This window comes from Balaenoptera acutorostrata, chromosome 12, assembly GCF_949987535.1.
Source record: "Balaenoptera acutorostrata chromosome 12, mBalAcu1.1, whole genome shotgun sequence".
Classification (NCBI taxonomy): Eukaryota; Metazoa; Chordata; class Mammalia; order Artiodactyla; family Balaenopteridae; genus Balaenoptera; species Balaenoptera acutorostrata.
In genome coordinates this window covers 68,240,816-68,261,259 of record NC_080075.1, presented here as the reverse complement: position 1 = coordinate 68,261,259, position 20,444 = coordinate 68,240,816, and the positions used below count along the sequence as shown (strand labels likewise).

Here is a 20,444-nt window from a genome sequence, read left to right as displayed (position 1 = left end):
AAAAAGAAGAGATTAAGAAACTTGACTACATATCATTTAAAACAATTCTATAGGAAAAAGATAAACTACAAATTGGAGGGAAATATTTGTAAGACATGTAGACAAAAGGCTAATTTCCTTAATATAAAAAGAACATTTACAAATTAGTAATTTTAAATGGGCAAAGGATATACATGGGCAATCATATAGTATATAATATATAATAGTAGAAGTATAAATTGATAATTTAAAATGGACAAGGAATATAAATGAGCAACTCAAGAGGGGAGAAATGATAAAGACCAACATATGTATGTACAGGTGCACAAATTCATTCATGGTTAAATACAGTTTAGACAACAACAACATTGGCCTCTCAGTTTGCCAAAACTTTAAAAGATTGATAATATCCAGTGTTAATTGGGATTATGAGCAGATCTGATATTTAGCTGATAGATACCAGCATGGCTGTCTCAGTTAAAATACTGAAGTTTGTACCAGTGGTAAATAGTATTACTGTAACTGTCATAGCACTAAAATAAATAGATTGTTTAAATTCTAATATAAGTGCATTAGTTCTTCTGTGACAGCCATTGATAACGGACCTTTTGTTGTAATGACATCTGAGAAGCATTTGCAACATCTGTTAGCTTGGCCTGTGTAAATTATGGTAAATAATAGTAAATAATGTCACTGCCTTGTGCATTACCTATGAATCATTCCATGTTCTAACAGTTGCTACTGCTCCTAAATAGTTTAATTTTTTATTTGGTTTTACTGTTTTAGTGCATTGTAATTCTTAGGTGAAAAGTAAATAGTGGTTTAATATTTTAAAATAGAAGAATTTATAACAATAATGAACAGCCCAAAACTATTTGGCACTATTTGCTATCTGTCAGTGTTGAACATATGCATAGCTTTTGACCCAGCAGTTTCATATGTTCACCAACACATGAATTCACTGTGCAATGGAACTTGCTGCAGTGATGCGAATGCTCTATTCTGTGCTGTCCATACGGTAGCTACTAGCCACGTAACTATTGAGCACTTGAAATGTGGTTAGTGCAACTGAGGAACTGATTTTCAATTCAATTTTATTCAAACTTAAAGAGCTACATTTGGCTAGTAGCTACCGTATTGGTCAGAGCAGTGAGTGTTCATAGCAGTGCCATTAATAATATCCAAACCTGGAAACAACCCAAATGGACAAATTATGGTGTTGTCACACAATAGACTACAATAAGATTGAAAGATGTATAACTACGTGTAAGATTACGGATGATCTCAAAAACCTAATGTTGAGCAAAAGAAACCAGACACAAAAAAATACGTACTTTATGATTCTATTTATGTAATGTACAAAAACAGGCTGTTGGTTACTCTTGAGTGGGAAGGAAATAACAGAGAGAAGGTATGGGGATTGGGGCTTCTGGGATGTTGGTATGTTCTATTTGTTTATCTGGGTGCTAATCATATGGGCGTGTTCAGTTTATGAAAATGTATCAAGCTATACAATTGTAACATGTACACCTTTCTGTAAAGGTATTGTGTTTGAGTTAAAAATTGTAAATTGGAGAGAGAAAAAAACACCCAGAATGAGTGTTAGCAAAGTGTTGTTAAGCTTCTTAACATTCCTTTTAAATGCTTTAAATATTTATATTCTAAAACGCTGGAAGAACATGATAATGAACTATAGCTTGGAACATTGCTTAAAACGTCCTGAAATGTCTTTTGATATTCTGTAAGAATTAATATAAAATAAAACAAATGATTTTCATTTCTGAAATGAAAACATGACATTGCAAGTGACATGAATGTTGAATGCAAACACTGTTCAAAATGGTAGTGTTGAAAGTGCTAAACTAATATTTCATCCAAAAAGCCATCATGTTCACTTAAAGCTCATGGTTCAAACAAAGATTTGCAATCATCAGTGAGAAAAGAAAAGGATAATCATAAATCATTTTCAACAATAAAGAATTTGAAATAATGACTTCTAAGAATTTCACCTAAGAGTTTCAACTGATCAAACAAAAAATATTTTTAAATACCATTCAAACTGTTAACACCATCTACTATGTTGTTAATGTTAAGTACAATCAAAGATCTTTAGGCATGAAACGTTTAACACAACATTAATGCAGACTTACTGCAATTTAGATTTATGGTCTTGTAAAACATATCTGACAAAAACAGGAAAGAGAAACTTCAGTCGTAATTGCACAGCTTCAGTTGTTACACATACAAGTGTCTTAATTTACTTAAAAGGCAAAATATGAATTTAGATGCTGTGGAGCTAAAAGTAACACCTGGGAGAAGATATCAAAATTTGTTACAGGCATTCAAGGGAAATGATTCCAATAAAAACTATATAGAAATTTTACTGGGTTTTGAACAGCCAGTACTATGGAATGCTGGGGAAAAATCTGGAAATTTAGCCAAAGTTTTAGAAAGATTTCCAGATGTTTTGACTTGGCCCAAAGACACTAAATTCAGATATCTCCAAATGATGTAATAAAGTTGTAAATAAATGAATCACTTTTAAGTATTTTCCCAGTAAACTATATATTTACTATCATAAATTTGTGATAGCAAATAAAGGTAAAATTTTTCTGAGAAAGTTAAATAATATATGAAGAGCTTAGAATTGTGATAATGATAATTGGAATTATATTTTGGTTTCAGTGGCAGCCTGTAATGCTAGAACTACAAAAGTAATTTGGAAATCTTATCAAGCCTTGTATATTTTCTTCATTAGAGATTTTGAAATCAGAGCAAACATTTAGAATATGAAAATATTTTTGGAAATTTGTCCTTACTAAAAGTATTTAGTGAAGGTATCAATTCTTTATTTAGGTTTTCCAGAATAGAATGTTTTATTAATTAAGATTTATAAATTAATTTGACAGGAACTAAAAGTGATTGAAACTAAAAACGTGAAAAAGAAGCTATGGAAATACATGTGATATTGTGTGTTAATTATAACTCAGTAAAATTTTTAAAAATAAAATATGGAAATATAATATGCCATTTGAGATAACAAAATATAAGGCCAATTCAAGTGAAACTATTATTATCTAATAAATTGATAACATTTTTATGTATTCCCTTTTGTGGTGGTTAATATTATATGTAAACTTGACTGGGCCAGGTGGAGCCCAGATATTAACATTCTGTGAGAATGTTTTTTGGATGAGATTAATGTTTAAATATAGACAGAGTAAAATAGATTGCCCTCCTAAGGTGAGTGGACCTCAGTCAATTAGTTGAAAGCCTGAATAGGACAAAAAGGCCTACTCTCCTCTCCCTGCCCCCAGTAAGAGAGAATTCCTCCTGGCTGACTGCCTTCCAGCTGGGACATCTGTTTTTTCCTGGCCTCAGACTCAACTCTTTCTGGGTTGAGCCTGCTGGCCTTTGGACTGGAGCTGCACCTTTGACTCTTCTGGGTCTTCAGCTTGCCTGCTTACCCTGCATGTCTTGGGACTTGTCAGCTACTTCCTTATAATAATCTCTTTGCATCTATATATGTATGTGTCAGTGAGAGTTTAGGCCTCACATTTTAAAAGAAACAAAATATTTGTAGAGGGATTTTATTATTGCTATTGTTAAGTAGAACTTACAATATCATTTCACCCTTTCTCCGAGGTCACTGAGATGTATTCAGCTTTTTGCTGTTATAGTAAATATCCCTAAACTTACGGGCTTCTTAGGATCATAGATATGCTTTTTGAAGTGTTTGTCTCTGGCAGGTATTGTTTCTTTATGTTTAGACTTCACATTGTATCCTCACGTGGCAGACAGGACTAGGGACCTCTCTGGGATCTTTTTTATAAGAGCAAAATATTACACACACACACACACACACACACACACACACACACACACACTTCCTATTGGTTCTATGTCTCTGGAGAACCCTAATACACTTTCTTTTGTTCCTTATACATACTCTTAAAACATGGACATTCTATATAAGTAACTTTTGTGTAATCTTTTCTAAGTATACTTTAGTGCTCATTGATTTTCAGAAACCTATATAAGATAAAATAGAGTTATACTTACATTTTTAAAGCATAGGGAATGCAAGGTTTTCTGTAGGTGAGTTGGCATACATGTAAACAGCTTGACATAGAATATGGTTATCTGAAAGCTCAACTTCACTCACTTCTGAGTACTTTTTGGCTGTTCCTCAAATCTGGCTGTGGCCTAACTGGCATCCAGTGGGATTTTTCTCCCTCCGGTGGTCCGACCATTTAAGTCTGTCAGTGCAGTCCGCTGTGGGGTTTATTTTCTTGGAAGCTGCGTCACACTGATAACCCAGCTTATAGGTTCAGCTAATGCTTCTGTTATACACTTATTTGGGAACCTAAGTTTCCTTGTTTTACCTTTGGTCTGGCCCATTGGTTTGGAGGTTATTTTTTTCCCTTGAGAAGATGGGAAAAAGAGACTCCTAGCTCTGTTTGCTTCCAATTATCTGCTAACAATGTACTCTTTTCTTTGGATTTGGACCTATTCCTAATAGTCTCTAGCCTTTGCTTATTCTGCTTTCTGACATTAATGTGTAATCATTCAGGTACAAGAAACATCACATTTCTCTGTTTTTCTAAAGTAAATTAAATCTAACCTGAGCTTCCTCAGGGCTGGCTAAAGAACTTCCAATATGGGTGGGAAATGGGATTTCCTAACCCCTTCATTGGCTCCTAAAAGAACCCTTGGCCTTACCTGATGCCAAGGATGGGGTGTGGTTCATTGTTTACATTGCATTGCTCTTTCTAGAGAATGCTGTTGCTGGGGATGGCACTCCTCTATCTAGTAGACCGTTGCTCTTTGAGGATCACCAGGATGCCCTCACTGCCATCTCCCCACTGACCAGGCTGGCACAGCACAGAGACTTCTGCTTTGCTCTCAAGGCCCCTGCAGTTATACCAGCCTTGACCACCCTGGACATGGCCACGTAAGAGAGACTTGTCTAAACATCTTAAGAAGATCCCCCAAACCCAATCACCTTCCCAGTCCCCAGGACCCCTCCTTTTTCTCTAATCAGACTACTTTTTCCATCCCAGTACCAGTATTTCCCACATCCCTATTCCATTCTCAGCACCAGATTAATTCCTTTCCAACAAAGGCCTAGAAGAAATTATTTTCCCTGAGCCACTGAAATACGAAGGAGCCACAACAGACCCTCCCCTCTTCCTACCCACACACACCAATGGAGAAGAGCCCAAATTCTAGAACAGAAAGGCTTGATTGGAAAAGGGGTAATGCCTCTCTATCATGATGAGGAACTATGTTCGTATCATGATGAGCCTACAGTCAGGAAAATAAGACCAAGGTGATTTATCTTTTAAATATACTATGAAACATTTCAGACTCATAAAAAGTATGCAGATTAATGTAACCAGCACCTGTGTTAAAAAAAATAAAGAGCTTAAGAAATAAAGCATTACTAATAGTTTGTACTCCATAATCACTTTTTCCTTACTTTGCATCCCCCCAACCCCAACAAAAATGCCAACTCCTAAATTTGGTGATTTTCGTTTCCATGCATTTTATGATAATTTACATTTGTGTGTGTGTGTGCGCACGCTCATGCATGCACACATGTGTGTCCTTAAGCAATATATATAGGATTTATTTAAAAATTTTATGTCAGTGGAATCTTTATGTATTCTTTTGCATTCTGCTTCAGATACAGATAGCTGTAAATTTATTCATTTCCACCGCTGTAGAGAATTTACTTGACTGAATATACCACATGTTATTTACCCACTCTCCAGTGGATGGGGGATTTAGGTTGTTGCCAGATATTTGGTATTACATACAAGGTAGCTATGAACATTCTTTCTCTTAGTGCCTTGTGCACACAAGTAACATTTCTCTAAAGGAAATTTTACCTAGGAGTAGAATTAGGAGGTCCTAGGGCATGTGCATCTTCTACCTCAATATAAACTTCCAAACTGCTCTCCTAAGTGGATACAGCAACATACTCTTTTACCAGAACTTCCCTTTTGCTTCACATCTTGCCCAGTGTTTAACATTCTCAGAATTCTTAACTTGCCAATCTAATTGTACCCCATTATGGTTTTCATCACTGATTACCAATGAAGTGGAGCATCTTTTCATATATTTGTTGGCTCTTCAACTTTCCTTTTCTGTAAAGGACTCTTGTGTATGTTAATACCCTATGTCATCATCATCATTATTATTATTAGTAGCAGTAGTATTTTACAATATTGGGTTGTCTTTCTTGTATTGATTTGTAGGAGTTCTTTACTCAAGAAACTAATTCCTTGTCATTCATTTGCATTTGCAAATATAGTGTTCCAATCTGCAGCTTGTTTTTTCACTTTGTTTATGGAAGTTATGGATGTACAGAATTTTTAAACTTTAACATAATCAAATGTCATTTTCTTGCACGTATGCTTTAATTTTGTTTAAAAAACAACAACAAACAACTCTTTTCTATGCTACAGTCATAAGGATATTCTCCCTATCCTCAGCATTCCCTTGTTTAAAATTTTTGTTTTTCATATTTAGGACTTTAATCTTCCTGTTAATTATTTTTATTTATGGTGTGAAATAGGAACGGGTTGTATTATTGTTTATGTTATTTTTGTTTATGGTGTGAAATAGGAACGGATTGTATTGTAGATAATCAATTGTCCAAGCAACAGTTAGTAAATAATTCAACATATCCCACTAATCTGCAGTGTATCAAGTTTCCACGTATGTATAAGTCTATACAGAGATAATTTGTGGTGTGGCTACCCTACCACACTATCCTTAGAGTTCTTATGTTTTTTATTCATCCGTGATCTTTTGGGTTTGTCTGAGTTCATCTGAGAGCTCCATTCATGGCACTTTGGTTGCTTTAAACACCCCCCTTCTTACTCAGTGGAATCACTGGCGCTTATATTGTTAGAATATCATTTAGCTTCCCTATCCCTTCGTATTTCCTTCAAGAATCACTGGCCTTGGTGTCACATGATGAATTTTTAAAATTTTCATGATATCACTCACAAAATTAGACATAAGGTATATGTCTAATTTATATCCAACCTTCTTCTTTTTGCTCTTACAAAATCTTCCAGGGATAAATTCACACTGGTGTCATGGCAAAGTCTACCCTCCTGGTCAGAATTAAATTTGTCTTACAAGTCATTGTTAAAATTTTTGCTTCCTTCAGAGCAACAGAGTCATGAGCTAGGCAAGAGCTCTCTGGATAGGTATTAAAAACTTTCCAATATCCCACCATGAGGTATTTCTTGATTACTTTTAAAGTAATAAATATCCTTTGACCTTATCAAAAAATCCACAATCCTATTCATCCTCCACTTAAAAAAACACACTAAATTTCTTGCTTTGCCTGAGTACTTTGAAGTGTGAATAAGCAGCAGGAAATGGAGTCTCAGCTTAGCCTGAGGTGAAGTCTGATCACATACACTGGATAGATGGGCAGGCTCACCAGAAGCCTGTTTCCACCACGGCCTGAAAATCCTCAGAGGGCTAGACTCAGCCTTAAGAAAGAGAGAACCAGGCATAGCAAGTTTGGTGCAGTTGCAAACCTTTAGTTTTCTGAGTGAAGAAGGAATTGTGTGTCGTCTCGCTTGGATTTGATTCCCAGGTAGCAGTACATTCCCTACCTCTTCCCCAAGTAGAAAACGGGATATGACATTAAAGTCAAAGAACTCAATAAAAAATTTTAGATCATATTGGATAAACTTCCTTCTCAACCCTGGAAATACTTTTATCTTTAAATAGTCATGCTAAGGACAGGAATAAAGACGTAGACATAGATGATGGACTTGAGGACATGGGGAAGGGGAAGGGTAAGCTGGGATGAAGTGAGAGAGTGGCATGGACATATATACACTACCAAATGTAAAATAGATAGCTAGTGGGAAGCAGCCACATAGCACAGGGAGATCAGCTCAGTGCTTTGTGACCACCTAGAGGGGTGGGATAGGGAGGGTGGGAGGTCTCGAGAAGCAAGAGGGAGGAGATATGGGGATATATGTATATGTATAGCTGATTCACTTTGTTATAAAGCTGATTCACTTTGTTATAAAGCAGAAACTAACACACCATTGTAAAGCAATTATATTCCAATAAAGTTGTTAAAAAAAAAAATAGTCATGCTAAGAGCGTAAGCCTGCAGCCTGACTGCCCAGGTTCCTATCTCAGCCTTATCATTTGGCTGGGAGACCTTTAGCAAGTTATTTAACGTCTTCTGTGCCTCAGTTTCTTCAATTGTAAAATGAAAATAATAGTAAAAGTGGTAGATATTTCATAGGATAGTAATGATGAGTAAATGTTAATACAGAAATACCTTGGAGATATGCGTGTTCGGTTCCAGACCACCACAATAAAGGAAGTATTGCAATAACGAGAGTCACGCTAGTTTTTTGGTTTTCCAGTGCATATAAAAGTTATGTTTACACTGTACTGTAGTGTATTAAGTGTGCAATAGCATTATGTCTAAAAAACAATATACATAGTTTATTGCTGGGACTTCCCTGGTGGTCCAGTGGTTAAGACTCCATGCTTCCACTGCAGCGGGCATGGGTTCAATCCCTGGTCGGGGATCCCGCATGCCACACAACACGGCCAAACAAAAAAAAAATTTATTGCTAAAAAATGCTAACCATCATTTGAGTCTTCAGCGAATCGTAGTCTTTTTGCAATAGTAACATCAAAGATCACCATAACAAATATAATAATAATGAAAAAGTTTGAAATATTGCAAGAATTACCAAAATGTGACACAGAGACATGAAAAAATGCTGTTGGAAAAATGCTGCGGTGATAGACTTGCTTGATGCAGGGTTGCCACAGACTTTGAATTTGTAAAAAATACAGTATCTGTGAAGCGCAGTAAGATGAGGTATTCCTTTATATGTATATGTATGTATATACACACAATTATGTAGGTATAAATGCCTATAAATACATCTATTTCCCATTTGTCTGTTCATTGAGCCTAGTAGCAGCAAGTACACAGCATCCAGATGCTGGCTTTGAAATCCCATTCTCCATTAAAAAGAACCAAGACTCCTTGAAGAAACACTTGATTCCAGGACTGGGACAGAGAAAATACAAGATGAACCTGGAACATCTTTTTGAGCTATGTCAATTACAGAAGCCTGTTCGAAGGAGCTCTATTGACCAAATCTGTAACAATTTGAACATCAAGATAAAAAATGAAAGCAAAGGAATATAACCTATTGAGTAAAGAGCAGGACCACAATGATGGAACTAGACAGACAGACAGGTAGATACATAGGTAGACAGATAGGAAAAAAAGTTCAGTTTTAAAGTAAAAAGGAAAGCCATGTAGAAGAAATGAAAAATTAGAAATCATTATTTGGCAACCATAATAGTAAAATTACGGGTGCTAAAACTAGTGGGTGAAAGTTTGAGGATAACAATATTTACATAGTCTCAAAGTATCTCTCTACAAGATACCTATTAACTACAAAGGGTAAACTAATAATTTGACGGAGAAACCTGGCTGATAACACCTTAACCAATGTCAAAGACAGTATCACTAATATTTGGAAAAACCAATATCATATGTCTTTTGAAGCACTGAAAAGAACTCACCATCACTTCTGTGGTGTTCCTGCCACATGGCATAGCCTGAATCTAATAATGAACTATCACACAAATCCAAACTGAGGAACAGTCTACAACATGAGTGGCCTGTACTCGTCAAAAATGTCAATGTCATTTACTGCAAAGAAAGACTGAGAAACTGTGCCAGACTAAAGGATGATAAAGAGCCATGACAATTGAATGCGCAAATTCATCTTGGATTTTCCTCTGATTTAAAGGACATTTTTAGGACAAATGGTGAAATCTGAATGTAGATTAGATAATAGTATCATAATAATGTCAATTTCTTTGATTTTAGGGAAAACACTACACAGAGGTGTTTAGAGGTAAAAATGGCATAATGTAACTTATTCTTACTTAAATGGTTCAGAAAAAAGTTATATACTATAGACACACACACACGGGGTGCGGGGGGAGGGAGAAGCAAATGTAGTAAAGGGCTAACAACTGGTGAATCTGAGTGAAAGATGTTCAGGAGCTCTTTGTACTGTTCTTGTAATTTTTCTGTCTGAAATTAAGTCAAAATAAAACATTTTATTTTGATAGATATGTTTATTGCCTTGATTGTGCTGATGGTTTCACAGTTGTATGCATATGTGCAAACTTATCAAATTGTATACTTTAAATATGTGCAGTTTTTTGTATATCAGTTATACCTCAATAAAGTGGAAAACAATTTAAATGTGAAGGAGCTTAGAATGAGGCCTGGCAAATAAGGAGTGTACATGTGTTTGCTGTTACTGTAAAGATAGATTAGAAGCTTAGGTTACATGAAGATATAAGAAGGTAAGGGTAAAGAACATGAAGGTAGGTGACATTTTCCTAAATTTAGAAGTCCCAGGAATCTCAGGACTTATGATGGTTTACTTTAGTGTCTAATGTAGCCTGGACTTTTTTTTCTCACTTGGAAAGAATCTAAAAGCATATGATCTTAAAGTGGAAAGTGAAAAATAGCTTTTTATTTGAAAAGAATGGAAAGATTTTGTAGGCAGATCATAAGCATGCCATCTGGTTAACTCAAGAGAAATCCTAAAAGCTTAGATTTCACATTTTTACCAGCCATGTATGGTTTAAGATAGACTCCCTAAGCTAAAAATAGCGAATCATATTTGTTCTGCTATTCATAAATTAGTTGAAAATGCCGCTCAACTGCAGTGCTAAAAGATTCCATTTATCTCATCTAAGAATCGGAGGCCACTGTGGCTTATATTTCTCAAATCGAACGTTCATCGGTATGCAAGACAAATTCATCACAAAAGAAATAAGCAATGTTGGCACAGTAATAGTATCTCTAAAATTAAATAAATTTTAGATCTTTGAAAATACGATCACACCCAATGATTCTCAACCAGGTACAAAGTCTGGGGACAGTTTTGGTTGTCACTGCTGGGAGCGGGGGAGAGGGGAGGGCATATTATTGGCATCTAGTGGTAGAAACCAGGGATGCCGCTAAATATCCTATATGGCACAGGACAGACCTTCAACAACAAAGAATTACGTGGTCCAACGTGTCAGTTGTGCCAAGGTTGAGAAATCCTGCACTAAATGAACACGTTTTCTAAAATTTCAGATAAAGTGCTACTAGGGATGGAATAATGCTTCCAGTCCTGTCTTGATATAGGATATTATGAGCTAGCCTTGTGCCTGGGTAGGTAATATGTACTTGATATATATTTGTTTACTCAATCTATTCTATGAGTATTTTTATGGTTTTCCCTTCATTTTTGTAGGCACTAAAACTAGATCAGAACTTCATTACACCTGCTTCATAAATATCCCACCCTTGTCTCATAAAATAGCAAAGGAGAGATTTCTATACACGATTATACATAAACTAGGTTATAGGAAATTGTAGAAAAGCCAATATTCGTTAGAGATTGAAAGAGAACCAATTTGTGTAGCTTCTAGTATTATGAAAGAATTTTAAATGTAATGAAGATATTGATTAGGAAATCTCATTAAAAACAAAAAAAGTTCAAATGATATTAAAAACATGGATAAGAATTCAGCCCTGCAAGGGTTCACACGCTGTGCAAATCTCTAACGCTATTTAGTAAAGAAAAATTAGCCAGTCCAGGGGACTTGAAATGCCACAGCCCCCCTGCCATTCCTTCTCCATTCATCCCAGTTCTGCTTCTCTGGGGCAACTCGTTTTGTTTTCCAGGTAGTCATCTGTATAACTCTGAATAATATTCCTATGTTAATACTTCTTGATGTATCAATTGTAGGCATTTATTCCTACCTTTGAAAGGTAGGGACTTTACTTAAGCTACTCTCCCTTCTCTCCATTTTTAGTAGTTATATTATCTTTAATATAACTTTATTCTATTGGTAGTCTTTATAACTTAAGATAAACTCCTATTTCCTGTTCATCAGCTTTTTTTTTTTTTTTTTTTTTTGTCTGCGTTAGGTCTTCGTTGCTGCGCAGGCTTTCGCTAGTTGTGGTGAGTGGGGGCTACTCTTCGTTGCGGTGCGCGGGCTTCTCATTGCGGTGGCTTCTTTTGTTGCAGAGCACAGGCTGTAGGCACGCAGGCTTCAGTAATTGTAGCACGTGGGATCAGTAGTTGCAGCATGTGGGCCCTAGAGCGTGCAGGCTTCAGTAGTTGCAGCGTGTGGGCTCAGTAGTTGTGGCTTATAGGCTCTAGAGCCCGGGCTTGGTAGCTGTGGCACACGGGCTTAGTTGCTCTGCAGCATGTGGGATCTTCCCAGACCAGGGCTCGAACCCGTGTTCCCTGCATTGGCAGGTGGATTCTTAACCACAGCACCACCAGGGAAGTCCCCATCAGCTTAAAAAAAAAAAAAATATATATATATATATATATATATTTTTTTTAATTTTTTATTTAGCTGTGTCAGGTCTTAGTTGCGGCAGGCAGGATTTCTTAGTTGTGGCATGCTGGATCTTTAGTTGTGGCATGCGAACTTCTTAGTTGCAGCATGTGGGATCTAGTTCCCCAGCCAGGGATCGAACCTGGGCCCCATGCATTGGGAGCATGGAGTCTTAGCCACTGGACCACCAGGGAAGTCCCTCATCAGCTTTTTTTTTATAATAGCTTTGTCTCCCCTGTAAGATGAAGCCATTATCACACCCTCCTTTCCTTTTCTCCTCCTGTTCTTTCACCCAACCTCTGTCAGCTTCACTTTTGCTTTCTGTCTTTTAATTTTATGACATCAGGGTTAATGACAACTACACTCTGTTCTGTAGCTATAAATAAATATGCAGTGTTTTGTCTATAACTGATTCTAAACTTTGAACGGCAGTAAGCAACATTTGCTTTATTATCACTATGTAAATATTACTCAGTGCAGCGGCAGGTGCTATGCCAGGACATTTCCTCCTTCATGAGTCCACTTTTTGACCCCTCTGCCACCTAAGAGAATGTCCCTTTCCTTAAATCCCATCAACTGTTCAAATCAAGCCACATTTTAGTTTGCTTCATATCTGCACTGTGGCTTTCTTGTGAATTTTTGTTTTTCCTACAAATTTTAATTGCCTTTCTTTTTCCCTACTGAAAGAGGAACTATGTACCTCCTTTATCCAGCTACAGCATGAAAGGCATTCTGTTCTCATTCTTGAATACATGCTCCTTGGGGCCCACTGACTTACGTCCTATGGAGACAGGTTGTTTCCAGCTCTGCCACATCTTGGCATTGTTCTTCACTGGACTTTTGGTTGGTTGCTGTCTTCTTGTATCCCATGTCTTCATTGTTCTTGATTTTTGCCCTTGTTTTGCTGGCATACGTCAATAGATTTTCACAAGGATTTCTTGTTTTCTAATTTAGGACATTTTCTTGGTTCTCTTTTCTGAAAAAAATAAGTGATATGCACCCATTTGAATTTCTTCTACTTTAAATGTTCTTTCTTTTGAACTTACCTTCCAACTTCTTTCTTAGATTCCTTACAAGAGAAGCACAAATATCCTTCTTTAAAAGGTAGGTGTATTATGAATTCTATAACTTGGAGCAATCATTGGTTCTCTGTATGGTGCAATCATTGGTTCTCTGGTGAAATAATCTAAATAATATGGAAAAACCTAATATGTATTTTGCAACATAAAATTTGCCAAATCGAGTGTGAGTTTGACTAATTTTGTCAGACTGTCTTGATTTTAACAGTATTTTCCAATAACATAGATTAACTCAATTTAAGTGTGTGGACACAATTATTGTCACTATATAAAGAGAAGACCTAAATAATAACCACAGATTTTATTTTTTAATAATGGTCATGAGATAAAATTTTGTTTAGCCTAAAGAATTTAAGCATATTTTAATGTTTAAAGTGTTTTTAAAATACTGTTTCTTAGAATGTTAATTTTTTCTTGTAAATATAGTTTAGAACAGGATGGATTCAGGAAGCTGGGACTAAAGGCAGGTAAAGATTGAGGCTTTTAAAAGGGATCCATAATCCCAGGAGTCTTTTCTACAGTAAGACATGAGCTAGTTAAGAGATCTGTCAGAAGATATAATGGATAATATAAAAGTCTTGGACATCAGTGGAAACTAGAATCTAAAACCAAGAGATGGAACAGTAAAGATTCATGGAATAAATAGGAGGCAAGTTTCCTAGCTGCAAATAAATAATAGAGGTAAAGAGGTCACCCAATCAGCAAAGACACTACAGACCTGCATACAGAAATGCTCCTCAAGTATTTGACCACCAATAGGGAACAGTCAAGGACTAATCAGAATTGAGCCTGACCATGGCTCTGGAACCCGTGCCTTGAGGACTCTGCTGGATAGAGCATTAATCTTTAGTGGATGCATTGTAGGGAGGGTCCATGTGGCCCCCAGGTGGGAGGGGAAGTGTGAGGAAGCACTGGGGTATCCAGGAGAGTGGTTGTTTCAGTATTTTAACCACCTGTACAGCCATGCTGGTTGAGTCCTGTCTCTTCGAGTTGGTCTCCAGCCTGAAGTGCTTGCAGGGATCAGGGATCCAGACAGTGTTCTAACCATCTATTTAGGAACTCAGCTTCCAGGGTGTTAGGCAAAAATCAGAAACTGAGTCACAAGTGTAGAATCTCAGCTCCAGAGGGGAGATTATGCCAAATGGTGAGAAACTTGGAACAAATGTCGGATCAGGATAAGTAGCAAAGTCAGATGGCTACTGATTTTGAGCTCTGTATATCTTATCAGCATGGGGTCAAGGTTGGAATCACAGTGAAGGACCCTGGAGTGGGGGTAATTAGAAAACCTGGATTGGAACGTGAAGGTCTGGGCAGAACATTTCAGTATATTATTATTCTCTGAAATCTTATTGATTGTACCGGCTAGGGTTCAGCGCAGGAAACAGAAACCATTGGAAGCATTTTAAGCATGAAGGGATTTATTATGCAGATTTATGTGCTTAGAAAATCTTTGAAAGGGCTGAAGGAGCAGGTTCTAGGCTGGGACTTCAGTAATGAGTCCTAAAACAATACCAAACTGACTCACCAGGGAACTGCCTTCTGAGGCCACTACTTTGAATTATCGAATACAAGACCCCAACATCACGTATACATTCCAGGGTTCAGGAATCCAACATGACTCCTATTGCCACAGTAACTGCACCCTAAACCCCAGGAAGCTATAGAAGGAACACCGAAGGTGCTACTGTAAAAAAAGAAAACCCCACTTTCCCGTGACCTCACCTGAAGCAAGAAAATACACAAGAGGAACAGGAAAATAGCGTCTACCTCACTTTTGCCTTCCAAATCTCACTCGAATGTGTTGAATTGGTAGAAGCTAATTCACATCCAGAGCTGTACCTGCAAAGGAGCCAGACCGTAGATTTTAGTGTTCTAGCCTCTCCAGTCCGGGGAGGTACCCTGGAGGAGGGTACAATGCAGGCTGAGTGAACCAATCCACATTATCCACTAAAATGACACATCAACTTTAAGGTGCAAGGAAGTACACTGAGCAGAAACAGGAAGGACCACTCAGGGTGTCAGCTAGAGGCCAGGTGCTGTGCAGGGGTGCTGAATGTAAGCTCAAACATTTCTCTATGGTGTTTACAATCACTATGGCCTTATTGGTCAATCTTTTCTCCTTTCCAAAAAATTATTTGTGGGACTTCCCTAGTGGCACAGTAGTTAAGAATCCGCCTGCCAATGCAGGGGACACAGGTTCGAGCCGTGGTCCGGGAAGATCCCACATGTCGCAGAGCAACTAAGCCCATGTGCCACAAGTACTGAGCCTGTGCTCTAGAGCCCGCGAGCCACAACTACTGAGCCCGCATGCCGCAACTCCTGAAGCCCATGCACCTAGAGCCCATGCTCCGCAACAAGAGAAGCCACCGCAATGAGAAGCCTGCGCACTGCAACAAAGAGTAGGCCCCGCTTGCCGCAACTAGAGAAAGCCCGCACACAGCAACAAAGACCCAACGCAGCCAAAAATAAATAAATAAATAAATAAATAAATAAATAAATAAAATTTTATTTAATATTTATTTATTTAATAAAATAAATTTAAAAAGATTATTTGACAGTTTAATTTTATTTTGTGAATAGGTATTGCATCCATATGGTTCAACATTTGAAAGGTTCACAAGGCTGTCCCTCAGCTACTCAGTTATTCTCCTTAGAAGTAAACAATCGGGGCTTCCCTGGTGGCGCAGTGGTTGAGAATCTGCCTGCTAGTGCAGGGGACACGGGTTCGAGCCCGGGTCTGGGAGGATCCCACATGCCGCGGGGCGGCTGGGCCCGTGAGCCACAACTGCTGAGCCTGCGCGTCTGGAGCCTGTGCCCCGCAACGGGAGGGGCCGCTATAGAGAAAGGCCCGCGCACCGCGATGAAGAGCGGTCCCCGCACCGCGATGAAGAGTGGCCCCCACTTGCCGTAACCGGAGAAAGCCCTCGCACGAACCGAAGACCCAACACAGCCAAAAATAAATAATAAATAAATAAAGTAAAAAAAAAAAAAAAAAAAAAAAAAAAAAAAAAAAAAAGAAGTAAACAATCGTATGTATGCTTCCAGAGATATTTAATGCAAATACAAGCATATATGTGTATCGTATTCGTTCCTCCCACAGTGGTGGCCTTTATACGCCTTGGTCTGCACTGTATTTTTTTCACTTCCCAATAGATCTTGGAGATTATGCTATATCACCACAAAAAGAGCCTCTCCATTCTTATTTACAGATACCTAGTGTTCCATTGTATGATTTTTAACCATTATTTATTTAACCAGTCCCCTACTGATGGATGCATTGATTGCTTGCTTCTTTTGCTATTACAAATAATGCTTTGAGAAGTAATCTTGTACACATGCCACTTCACAAGTCTGCAGGCATATCCATAAGACATTCCTAGATGTGGAATTGCTGGTATTTTCATTATTTAATGAAGAACATGGACTAGAAATGATGAGGAAGACCCGGAAGCACTGAGACAGTTCTGCAGAGGAGGGTAGCCCTAATGTGCTTAGGTTTGGGTCACCCTATGGTAGATCCTCTAGGACTTTCATTAGGACCTTGTGAAAACCAGGTTTTACTTGCATCTTTGTCCCTTAAGACTCCAATTTACTATGATCAACTGGTCCTTTAAAATTAAGTAAAATTAGTTAAGTAAAATTCCCTTTTGTGGGACAGTTTAGCAGTATCTATCGAGATAAATAATACATGTACATTTCACCTAGCAATTTCACTAGAATCACCATAATATCTAGCAAGAGGGTCTGGTTAAAAACATTATGATGCATAGAATCAATGGCTTACTGTTAGTTGTATAGAAGAATGAGGAAGCTGTTTATGAACTGATATGGAAAGATTTTCTAGAAATATCCTGAAGAAAAGAAGCAAGGTGCAGATAACTATGTATAGTATGCTTCTAGTTGTATAACAGTAAAAAGAAAGACAACATATACTCATATTCAATAATAAATAAATATTTAAAATTTCTAGAATGGTACTTACAAAACTAACAATGGTGGTTGACTGTTAGTGGAAGAGGAGGAAAAGCCAGGCAAACAGAAGACAGAAGGAGGTGGGGAAGGTGGGATGGTTAAGGAAGAGGGAGAGGGAGAGGGAATGAATTTTTAAAGACAAAGTGTAAAATAAAATAAGCTTTAAGTAAAATAGTCCAGAAGCACAATATCCTGGGAAACCCAGTATTCCTTCAAAACCTCTGGAAATTCTTATGGTACCCACATATTTCCTATTTGACTCTGTCTTTGGGTTCTTGCTTCTGCTGACTTTTTCTTTCTCTGCCATTTTACCTCCCACACAGTGTTGTCCCTTTGTTGTCCTGTGTTACAGCTGTGCATCCTCCTGACTCATTCAGTTCCCAAAGTACAACCACAAGCCTTCGCGGAGCACACTTTTACTCAAGGGGGACGTGGTAGCCCATTATGGCCCAACAAAGAGCCTCAGCTTGGATGCTGTTCTTAAAAGTCCCTCAGCCACTCCCTCCTCATGACTGCCTCTCCACAAAGAGCCTTGTAGTTGGGGACTTGTCTCCTTTTTGACATTCTCCCCTGTCCTCTAGTGTCACTCCCCAAAGTCCTGTGAATTTCTTGAGCAAAGCAGTTTGGCTCTCTCTTTGCCTCTCAGTCCATTCCAGAGGGCCTCAATCAATCTAAAGCAGCCTTTAAGGGGGGTGTGTGTGTGTGTGTGTGTGTGTGTGTGTTAACTTTTTATTTTGAAGTAATTTAGACACGCTAAAGTTGCAAAAATAATACAGAGAGTTCCTGAGTACCTATCACCCAGTTTTCCCTAATGTTAACATCTTGCATAACCATAGTACATTTATCAAAACCAGGAAATTAACATCAGTACAATACTATTAACTAAATGACAGACTTTATTTGGATTCCATCAGCTTTTCCATCAGTATCTATTTTCTGTTCCAGGACCCAATCCAGGATCCTACATTGCATCTTGTCATCGTGTCTCCTTAAATCTCCTCCAGCCTGTGACAGTTCCTCAGTCTTTCCTTGTCCTCATGACCTGGAAACTTTTGGAGAGTACTAAAATTGTGAAGAGTACAGTTCTTTTGTAGAACGTCCCTTGGTTTGGATATGCCTGATATTTTTCTCATGATTAGATTGAAGGTATGCATTTTTAGCAAGAAACTTCAAAGTGATGTCCTTCCCAGTAGTATGTCACATCATGGGGTTCAGAGATATATATATATATATATTTTTTTTCCAATTCTTTTCCATTGTAGGTTACTACAAGATACTGAATATAATTCCTTGTGCTATGCAGTAAATCCTTGTTGTTTATCTTGAAAGGTACAATTTTATTAACTTGATATTAATGCTCAAAGAAAACAGTGTAATGAGAGGACAGATTGGGTCAGAGGATCTTGCGCTAGTTCTGGCTTTCCCAGGTGTCCCTCACTCTGTCCCTCTGAGTAGTAATTCTCAATCACAGGAGCCCCTCAGGCCTCTAGGGGAACTTCCTTGTCCCACAATAGACCTACTGAGTTGGAACCGTTGCCATATGGGAGAGTAGGTTCAGGGTAGACAGATCTGATTCTTTTAAGCAAAACCATCAATTTGGACTTTTTATGTGAAATCTGAATGAATAGGTGAATGATCTCCTCATTGGTCTTCCTATTTCTACTCTTGTAGGGTGAGGCAAGTGAGGCACTCGCCTGAGGTGCAAAACTTATGGGGGTGTCAAAAACCTCAGTGATAAATCATATTTTAATGAAGTATTTTTAAAAATCAAAATAAATGCAAAAAAAATGGTGGAAAAGCATCAAAATTTTTAGTAAAGACAGGATCTGCACTTGCACAATCCTGTTGTATTTTCTTAAGCTGATCTCAGCCCTGGTTCCAAGAGAAACTTATTTACAAAAACAGGGAGCTGGACTGTAGGCCATAGTTGGTAGATTTTATTTTTTAAAATATTGCTTTTAAAGTATGACTAATCTGGATCACTGAGTGTTTTGGCAGCTCTTTAAATTTCGCATCCAAGGTGAGTGCTTTACCCTTGTGCCTTACCCAAGGTGAGTGCTGCTTCCTGGTTGAGCCTGGCTTGTGGGATCTTAGTTCCTGGACCAGGGATTGAACCCCAGGCCCTTGGCAGAGAAAGTGCAAGTGTGGAGTCCTAACCACGGGACACCAGGGAATACCCCCTGCTTGTTACCTTTAAATTTACTCTTTACATAGCAGTCAGAGTGGTCTCTTTAAAGGTAAATCAGATCCTGTCACTCCACTGTTAAATGGCTTTCCTTTGCACTTAATATAAAGCCCCAAATTCTTATTGTGGCCCACACCTACCAGCTCTGACATAAGCTGGCCCCTGCCTTCCTCTTGAACTTCATCTGTGCCATTCTTCCCACGGCCTATTCAGCTCCAGCTACACTGGTGGGAAAAAGCCAAATGCCCCAGGGCCTTCATACAACCCAGAAGATTCTCTTTTCCAAAATACTCCTAAATACTTTCCTCTTCAACTGGTATTTCCTCTTCAGGTTTTAGATGTCAGCTTGACTTCCATGTTTGTTGAAAAGCCTGATTTCACGCTCTAGTCACTTTTTCATAGCACTATAAGTTTTTCCTTCATACACTTAGCACATTTGTAATCACATATTTTTTTGATGATGACTTAATGTCTTTTAGCTCACTTAATTGTAATCCCCAAGGAGCAGCAATGATATCTGTTTTTTTTTTTTTTTTGGCCATGCTCTGTGGCTTGCAGGATCTTAGCTCCCTGACCAGAGACTGAACCTGGGCCCCAGCAGTGAAAGCACCGAGTCCTAACCACTGGACCGCCAGGGAATTCCGACACCTGTGTCTTTGTTCTATTGTTTCGTTCATCTTTATCACTAGTGGCGAGGTTGTAGTAAGTGCTTAATAAATACCTAACACAGTGACTGGACCATAATAAATTCTCAATAATTGTTCACAAAATATTATTAGAAAGGT

At 37.9% G+C, this 20,444-nt stretch overlaps 1 long non-coding RNA gene across 1 annotated transcript; it reads left to right on the top strand.

Annotated features, from left to right (window-relative positions):
- The first annotated feature begins 12,004 nt into the window (after positions 1–12,004).
- Positions 12,005–20,444, top strand: LOC103007624 (uncharacterized). The gene is made up of 4 exons (XR_009009981.1): positions 12,005–12,038; positions 13,489–13,527; positions 18,420–18,620; positions 20,218–20,444. It is a non-coding gene; the product is annotated as an uncharacterized LOC103007624 (long non-coding RNA).